Source organism: Capsicum annuum, chromosome 3 (genome assembly GCF_002878395.1).
Source record: "Capsicum annuum cultivar UCD-10X-F1 chromosome 3, UCD10Xv1.1, whole genome shotgun sequence".
Taxonomy (NCBI): Eukaryota; Viridiplantae; Streptophyta; class Magnoliopsida; order Solanales; family Solanaceae; genus Capsicum; species Capsicum annuum.
Genome location: NC_061113.1, coordinates 121271246 through 121281534, shown reverse-complemented (window position 1 = coordinate 121281534; position 10289 = coordinate 121271246).

Genomic DNA, 10289 nt, shown 5'->3' with positions numbered 1-10289 from the left:
ATCAAACAAGCAACCAACACCGCTCCCAATGGTTCCAAATTCATATCTCTTGCTATCGACATCATCTTTAGTCTCATAATAACCTACAAACACTTTGCTCCAAAACTCATGTAGATTTAGAAAGTCTCTCTCTATTCCTTAGCCATAATCGATCCTTGCTATCCATCAATATTTTTGCTAACAATGACCTCTGGGTAGATGTAGTAGTCATCTATTTCCTAAGCTTCAGAGTGATTGTAGGAGTAGTATATAGTTGACCAAAACATATTGAGTAGATGGTGTGCTTAGATATGTCCACTGTTACTCCTCTTGTTGGGATTCTTGTTCTATTTCGCACGTCTACTACCTTTGACCCTTTTGGGCAATCTTTCTACTAATCGCTAGGTATTTTGAAAAGGATTCCCTAATAATAGTGGGGTAATATGATCCATGAGGTCTACTTAATCATCCCAACTCATACTTATTGAATCACTTCTCAAGGTCCAAATATTATAGGGGATTTGTGGTGATTAACTTGCATTCTTCTGCAATGAGCCTCTTTATATTTTTTCATTGTTTAGGTTGAAGGCCATTATAGTTGTGTTTATTTAACCCTTCAACCTTCAACCTAATTGTCTCCTGAACCTCAGGGTCCTTTCTATGAATCAGATACCCTCATCATGCTTAGGATCCTACTCAATCTCTCAGCTCGAACTTGAACTAGAACTACCATTAATTTCATTTTCACTACTAGCCTCAATACTGGATGATTCTATCTCATCATCAGATTATTAGGGTGGTTGATGATTTTTTTCACTCTGTTGAGTGTGGTAGGATGGGGCATCAGTGTCCCCTATAGGTTCATCATTGAGTCTTGAGGTGGTGTACTCCTGAGTTGTCCTAGTCATACACCCACCTATTCTTTGATAATAAATTTTGAGTCATTATAAATGAGATAAGGAATAGACAACATAGGGTTAAGTAAAAATAAAATATTAACTAAAGAGTAATTATCAGATTCTATATAAGCTCAATGGATTGGTTGGCAGTCCATCACATTAGGTGCGGTTCGTCACTCCTATTGTCGCACTTAAATATGATAGATGATCAAATATGATAGATACCCCGATGGGTCATCACATATTTGACTGTTTGTTAGGTAAACTATTTCACCATTCAAGTTTATTCCAAGTAATTTCAAGATTAGGGAGACAGTTCAAGTGATGGTTCATTGCCCTTATAATGATCCATCGACTCGCCTGTCACCCCTTAACCATTGTTCATGCTTCAAATAAGTTTGGAGACAGTTATTTTGATGGTCTATCACTCTTGTCAAATACGTGGTGGGCCTACATTTATGCACCCGATACAATAATAGGTTAAACCTATCATACCATCAAGTTTTATTTTGTAGTAGGGTTACTCCTTCACCCCTACGTGGGATCCATCATAGTACATCAAACTTTATTTTTGCAACTCAAACCAAAAATATGAAAACAAAAGTCTTACTAACTTTATCCTATTTCAAGCATTAATCATGCACAAAATTTAAGGATATGAGAACATCTGGCCATGAAATGCAACTTCATAATAAGCTTAGAAGTAATGTAAAGTAATGCTGCATTCTTAATAAAGAAAAATAAGATACTTTCAAAGTAGAGAGAATGAGTTCTTAGTGATGAAATGAAGTGATATGCTTAGGAAGGCTTATATAGCAATGAAATATGAAATGAAGAGTTGGTGGGGGATGAATGCTTTCACAATAAACTTGGAAGTAATGTAGAGTAATACTACACTCTTGAAAAAGAAAAATAAAACACTTTCAAAGTAGAGATAATGAGTTTTGAATGATGAAATGAAGAGATATGCTTAGGAAGGCTTATATAGCAATGAAATATGAACTGAAGAGTTAGTGGGGGATGAATGCTATTTAAAAGTGGATGAATGTGAGAGTTTTAACCATTTAAGAAGATGAAATGGAAAAGTCATGAATAAATGTGGGAATTTATTTCTCATTTTATTCTTGGGTGGATTTGAACCGGGTTGCGGGCCCAATTTTGAAAATTTTTTCGAACGATTAAGCACATGGACTGGCCTAATTTCAAATAACTTAACTGGCTCACCTCCGACAATTACTATGATGGTCTATTGTAGAGATGGTAGGCCATCACTTGTGTCATCATGCCTTACCAGAGTATTGATGACTAAGTTGTCTTGCTATTATTCATTTGGATCACATTAGTGACGATCCGTCGCCCTTATCATTTCCCCTTATCCAGGGAAATACTAGTAGGCAATATGAATCTTGGGTATGATTTTACAAATTTTGTTCAGTTGCAAGTTATGTGAATAGAGGTGTAATGTGAGTATTCTAAGGAGTTGAAGATATAGTGATTAGTGTTTGGTAGAGTGGATGCCCATTCCCATAATAATGTTAGTCATAAGTTGGTAACTTTGGGGGTTAGAGGAAGTTATGATTAGTGTTCCTGAACAGATGTCCTAGAAAGAATTTAGTGTCTTTGTATAAGAAATAAATGAGAGGAGTTGTACTCATGTATATATTGATATCCCTTTTATGATAAGGAGTGTGAATTTTTTAGCTCATGTGGGATGATTACTACAACTTTCCATTATATCACTGACAGTCCAATTTGCCTTTTATCCAGAACGTTCACTTTTTAGGCTCATCTTGATAGATCAAACCAATGGTCCATCATACCTGTAATGGTTGGTCAGTCTATTAGTTGCTGATGAATAGTTTCCACTTCTATACATTTTTGCCTCTTTCTCACTTAACACATAAATTACATTAACTAACCAACAAAAAAGAAACTAACTACATGGTCGTACAACACATTGGGGGTTTCCTCCCACTAGTGCCTAATTAAAGCCTCAACACAAGCCAGTAATTTTGATTAATCAGACTTCATCAAGATACATTGATATCACCAACTTAACCTCTTCTAGCTAACTAAGGTATTGTTTGATCACTGTCCATTAACCTTGAAAAACTTACTATCCTTGTTCTCAAGATCTACTGTTCCAGATGCAAACATTTGAGTTGCTTTAAATGGGCTAGACCACTTTGATTTTAGCTTTTCTTGGAACAATTTGAATCTTAATTTGAACAACAAGACCAAATCTCCAAATTGGAATTCTTTTTTTCTAATTCTATGATCATGGTACGGTTTTATCCTCTCTTTGTAAAGGCTATAGCTTTTATAAGAGCAAAGATAGAATGAATCTATTTCATTCAACTGATCCAATCTCAAGTTAGCCACTTTCTTCCAATTCAAGTTCAAATGCTTCAGCACCCATAATGCTTTATGCTCCAACTCCATTGGCAAATGACATGACTTACAAAATACCAGTTGGTATGGTGATATACCTATTGGAGTTTTGAAAGCAGTACAGTAATCCCAAAGAGCATTATCAAGCTTCCTTGACCAATCACTACAGTTAGTATTCATAGATTTTGCCATACTCAGTTTAATCTCCCTGTTTGACACTTCAACCTGCCCATTCGTATGGGGATGGTAAGGATTAGCCACTTTGTGTTGCTTTACACCATATTTTTCCAATGCAACCCTAAACACCTTATTACAAAAATGTGATACCCCATCGCAAATAATTGTATGAGGAGAGCCAAAGAGGGAAAATGTGTTCTTTCTCAAGAAAAGTACTACCCTCTTTGACTCAGTATTAGATAATGCCATATGTTCAACCCAATGGGATACGTAATCCATAAAAACGAGAATATACTTTTACCATAAGAACTCAGGAAGGGCCCTATTAAGTTGATTCCACACATATCAAATAATTCAACCTCTAGAATAATTGACAAAGGCATCTACTAGTGCTTAGAAATTGACCCTTAATGTTGGTATTAATCACAAACTCTTACGATCCAATAAGCATCCTTATAAATGGCTGGCCAGTAGTACCCACTCTATAAATTTTTTGGGGCTTTGTGGTCACCTATATGATGTCCTCCTATACGAGAAGAGTGACAAGATTGCAATATTTCAAGCATTTCCACCTCGAGTACACATCTTCAAATTATATTATCTACACAAAAGCAAAACAAATGAGGCTCATCCTATAAGTACCTGTTCACATAATGGAGGAATTTCATTCACTGTTAAAAGTTCAATTCCACTGGAATAATTTTCTCATAAGGTAGTTTGCAAAGTCCGCTAAACAAGAATAAGGTCAAGGCTATCTTCAAGCACTTGTTTGTCTGGGAATGAATCATCAATCTCTAATTCCACTCTTTGGATCGCTTCATTCTCCAACATAGACATGTGGTCATCCACTTTGTTCTCATAACCTTTTTTGTCTCTTAGTTTAAAATCAAACTCTTGTACCAAACCCATCAAATTAACAAGGGTTTGACATCTTTCTTTGCCATCAAATACTACGATTCTAAATGGGTAGTAGTACCACTACTTTGGTCCTCAAGAAGTATTCTTTAAAATTTTCAAATGCATACACTACAAAAGTAGCTCATGCTTAGTGATCATGAAATATTTCTGAGCTCCATTCAATGATTTACTTGCATAGAATATTGGGTGTAACAACTTTTTTTTCCTCTAGACTAGAACTTCACCAAGGGACACCTCACTTGTGTTGCACATTATCTTGTAGGGTTTGGACCAATCAGGTACAATAATTATAGGTGCTAAAACAAACTTCTCTTTAAGACATTTAAATTCTTTCAATCACTCCTCATTCCACTCAAATTTAACCTTTTTTTCTAATAGTTTGCTTAAAGGATTGGAAATTTTCGAGAAGTCCTTGATGAACCTCCTATAAAATCCCACATGGCCTAAGAAACTTCGTACTCCTTACATCAAAATAGGTAGAGGTAACTTTTGAATCACTTCAATTTTAGCTCTACCACTTAAATCCCTTTTACTAAGATCTTATTGCCCAACACTATGCCTTCTTTCGCTATGAAATCACATTACTCCCAATTGGGTATCAGATTAAACTCCTTACATCATTGCAATACATTACTAAAATTTGTTAAGAATTCGTCGAATAAATCTCCAACCACCAAAAAGTAAACCATGAACATTTCTAAAGTGTCCTTAACTATGTTGGAGAAAATCAACATCATACAACTCTATATGGGTATGTTAACATAGTCTTTTATTGATCCTAGAATGCAATGGAGATTTGGTAGTACCCAGACTAACCATCCAAAAAATAGTATCACCCCTTTCCAGCTAATTTATCCTACATTTGATCCTTGAAACGCATTAAGAAATGGTGTTGGAGTGTCCACGAGTTCAAATTATGATAATCCATACACACTCTCTGCCTTATCACTAACCTAAGAGGAATCAATTAATTCTTTTAATTTGATACAACAATCATTCCTTCTTTCTTATATATGTATTGGACATGACTCACCTATTTGCTATCCGAGATTAGGTATATACCCCTACATCAAGACATTTAATTATGTCCTTCTTCACCACCTCTTGTATATGTGGGTTAAGCCTCCTCTGATATTTAATAGTTTGTGTATAATATTTCACCAGTTGGATTTTATATGTGTATATATGTGGCAGAATATCAATGATATCTACGATAGTCCACCATATAGAACTCTTGTGCCTTTTCAATATTGATACAAGAGCTTCAACATGAGGCTCTACCAATTATGCTACAATAATCACAAGAAATGTATTCCTCTCTCCTAAAAATACATATTGAAGATGACTCTGTAACTCTTTTAGTTCCAACATAGGTCGCTTTTTAATAGATGGATTTGCAGGAAGTGTTGGTCTATTCTTAAAGTTTGAGTGTAACTTCTTCAGAGCAAATGATATGGACCCGTTCTAATCAAAGCACACACTATTTCATCATACTCCTTAATTCTCTTACTATTAAAGTTCATCAACATAACTACTAAGGTTTTAACAATAAATTTTTGTTCAACAGGCACAACTAGATCAACCTCATCAACAAAATCAATAAGAGACACTACATTTATCTCCCTGGATTTCTTCATAGACTGACAAGCATCAAAGTTACCTTCTTCATCATTGAGTTTAAACTTCAGTTCATTCATCTCCATATCCACTAGTACTCTCCCAGTGACCAAAAATAGTTTGCCCAAGATTATGGGAACTTCAAAATCCACTTCTTAATCAAGACTTATAAAGTTTGAAAGGACCATGAAATTTTCCACTTTCACTAACACACCATAAATAATACAACCAGTCTTTTCACTGAATGGTCTACCATCAACAAATGTATAGATATCAATTTACAGGTTCTTAATCCTAGTTTTTAATAAATTGCTAGCAGTTTGAAGTTTATACTTGCTCCAAATCCACAAAGATCTTTAGCAAAGCTAAAGGAACCAATCGTACATGGTATAATGAATTCTCTAGAGTCGGATCTCTTTTACACCAGTGATCTTGTGGAAATGGTACTACAATGATAAATATTATCTACTAGCTCATAGCAGACTGTCCTCTTCTTTATAACTAGATCCTTCATGAATTTAGTATATCTGACATTTGTTTTAACGCCTCAATTAATGGTACATTCTCTGATAATTGTTTCAACATTGCCATGAACTTGCTAAACTTGATGTCCTCTACCTCTCACTTTATCCTATATGGGAATAGAGGAGGTGTCCTAGGAATTTTGGTTAGGGGTATTTCCATATCTTTCCCTTTTTCATGACCTAAGTCATTAACACTTTTCACCTTGAAAGGTTTATCCACATCCACAATATTCTCACCCAACTCTCTCAGCTTCTCAAACTCAGCTGGCTAAGTATCCATCACTTCATCATTAACCATTACCTCATCTTTTGATACTACATTATCTACTAGGGGTGTACTTTTAGATGTGTGTCCGGTAATATTCTTATACTTCTAGTGGTAATAGCCATATATGTTCTATCATTCCTGGGATTCTGTACCCTATCACTCCATATGTTCCACTCTTTCTTTGATTAAAAGTGACAGATAATAAATTTATTTATTATTCTAAATTCTTAATGAATGTTGAATGGAAATCCCCCAAATGGCTCATTTTCGATAGATCACTTTTTACTTATTTGATACCTGCATCAGTTGCATCCACCCCTTTAAGTAATTTATCCTTCATGGCTTCCATAGAAATCTTTCCAGAATCATTGGTCACATTATCATGGCTCCTGAGTCACACATACAATCTTCTTGGGTTACCTTTTTTCTTCCACTTTTCTTGGTCACCATCTCTATAACTAGCATTGTCATATTAATTCTCTCTTCGATTATTTTAATATTGGTTTTCATAGACACCATCTCAAAAACCTCCTAGTTATTCAAATAATTTTGCCTTTTCTATAAAATCAAATTCAGCTTCCCTACTATAAGACCCAACTACTTTTATCTTCTCCACATTACCTAACAATAAATTCTTAGTAAGAAAGTCCATCTATGTTTTCATATGAGCCATATCCTAGTCATATTCTTCTTCTCTTTGGTGTTGTTTCATTGACATCCCAACTAAATAAGTGTTGCTTGCTACCTCAGAATCCCTTGTATGCCAAGCTCTACTTGTCTTTATTAGCCTATCCAAGATCTTAGTTGCCTCAATAAAAGTATAATCCATAAAATTTCTTTCTGATATATTATTTACCATTGGCTTTGTTTTTGAGTTAAAAGCCTTATAAAATGTCTCCATCAGGTGCTCATTAGTACGCTTATGATTTGGGTATTGAATAAACTTCATCTAAATCTCATCCATGTTTTACAAAGGGACTCATTAGGCTGTGTCTTAAATTAACAAATCTCATCCCTCAAATGTAATATCTTGGAAGGTGAAATGTAATATCTTGGAAGGTGGACACAATCTTTCTAGGCAAGCTCCTTTTAGTTTCCTCCAATTTGTTATAGAATTGGATGCTAGTTCAGTCAACCACAAAGTTGCCTCCCTAGATAGATAAAACATGAACAACTTTAGATGAATCACATTCTACCTAACTCCAGCATTGTAACACCCGAATTTGCTGAACCGGAATGCTACACAGTGCTTATGACCCCGAGGGACCACAAGCTAACCCATGACTGATATTTATACCTGTATACTGCAAATCATGATATAATAATGAAGAATACATGGAACTGTAAGGCCATAAGGTTCAATTGAACACAATCATGTGGGTGAAAATACCCAAAACAACTCAATCTGAACATTAATCTGAACATAAATCTGAAAGCCTCTAAACTGTCTGAATAAGGAGTTGAAGAAACATTTCTCACCCTAAATCCGTAAAACTAAACTGAAGAAATAAATAAATGTATCAAATCATATTGTCCTCAAATCAATGAGGACTCACTATGTCTCTGCGACTGGAATGCTACCGCTACAGCTGGGCTGGAGCTCGTGTCTCAGAACCTATGGTTTAGTATGAAAAGAAAGCACCATAGCACAAATGCGTCAGTATAAGTGGAGTACTGAGTATACGAGGAAGGTAGGCTGAATATAAAGGGTTTTATGCATGAACAACACTGACTGACTAATATGAACGTGGGAGTGCAAACATACATATATAAAAACTGGGACCGTGAATAAGTGATAGCATGACCTGTAAGCTAATACATGGTTTACTAATAACTGTTATGACTGATACTGAAACTAATAACATGGACGACTGTATCTGATAGTCCTGTGTATACTGAAATCTGAAGAACGCCCTGAGTTATTTTACTGAGACTGATACTGAAATTGTTGGAAGTAGTGTTTAACCGACATGCCCCATGTATGCCATTATGGATAAGCTGGGGTCCAATCTCTGCCCCGACTGGAGGGGTATCAATACCGTGCCATGGGTAAGGATAGCCTATGAGTGACCCTTATCTGGCGGGTACTCAATAAGAATGATGGGAACCCTAAACTGATGGGTTAAGCTATCCCATCAACCCTAATCTGGCGAGTTAAGATGTCTCAACCTACGCTAGCTACGTAGTTCTAGAACACAAGGATTTCTACTAAGAATCACACCCTGAACTGGCGGGTGAGTTCCCATCCTTCGATTTAATCGATGCTAAACTCTACTCCCATCTGGAGGGACTAGACATGAATAACTGACTGTACATGACTTAATCTTACTGACTTCCATTGACTGGAAGAATGTTAATGATATCTGACAACTGACTAACATCATAAGGTTTTCCTGAGTCACATGACTGGCTGAAGTCTATGGAATTAGCTTGAGTTCGGATATCGTGAAATATGACATGGATCTAGGCACACAACTATAGTTTTCGGGTACAAGTACCCCCAGGACTCGATGGAAGGAAACTGACACACATGACTGACTTGATCATAAGAGTAGAGTCCATAATTTATAATATCATAAGTAGGGATCTCATACTAAGCATGGTTATCAACAATGTATTGCATGGAAAGGATTTCATATCACATGGAAGTACTTGAACAATCTTAATATCATGTTCATTGCATAATCATATTGGCAACACATACCAATAGCATGGAAGTTTATATGGATTTCATGGTTATAATACATCTTGTTCATACGTAGGATTTGCATGTAAACATAGCATAATCTTATAAGAATAGTTCATGAGTATTCCAACAACATTTACAAGGCACATTAACAACATACAAGTCATTGGAACGTAAGGGCATATCATCAATCCTTTACTTAGTCACAATTTAGCTATATTGCATGATTTCTAGTTCCTTAGGCATTTTATCAAACACCTTACATGCAAAATCTTAAGCATAGGTGAAATCATCAAATTATACATCATGAACAACCAAATTTACATGTTTCCAACTCATATGATATCATGAATTCATAAAAAAATATATAAAGATTCCATCTTGGGAATCACCCAATATCAACAACATGATCATCAACGCCCAACAATATAGAAATCATACTTTATAATGAAAAAGAGGAAAAACAAACAAGCATCAACATGGGTATGATCATATCACCACAATCAACCAAGCTTTTGCATTTTAAATATTGATTCTTGAACTCCACGGACAAAAGGAATCCGTGGATGAACACTACGCATACCTTAGAAGAAAGATTCTTGATGATTGACGGAGGAATTTCCTTGAAATCGGATCTTCAAGCTTAATTATGCAACCCTAGTTGTTTTTCTCCTTTAGTGCTCTTGGATGATGAGCATTGAGATGAAAATAGGGTTGTAATATGTTTAGAAGCTATATATTTTGTAGGGCTAAGTTTAGGGACGTGTAAGGAGTATTTAAAGACTTAATTACCTTTAAAATAACTCAAAACGGAGTGTTTTTGACACCTA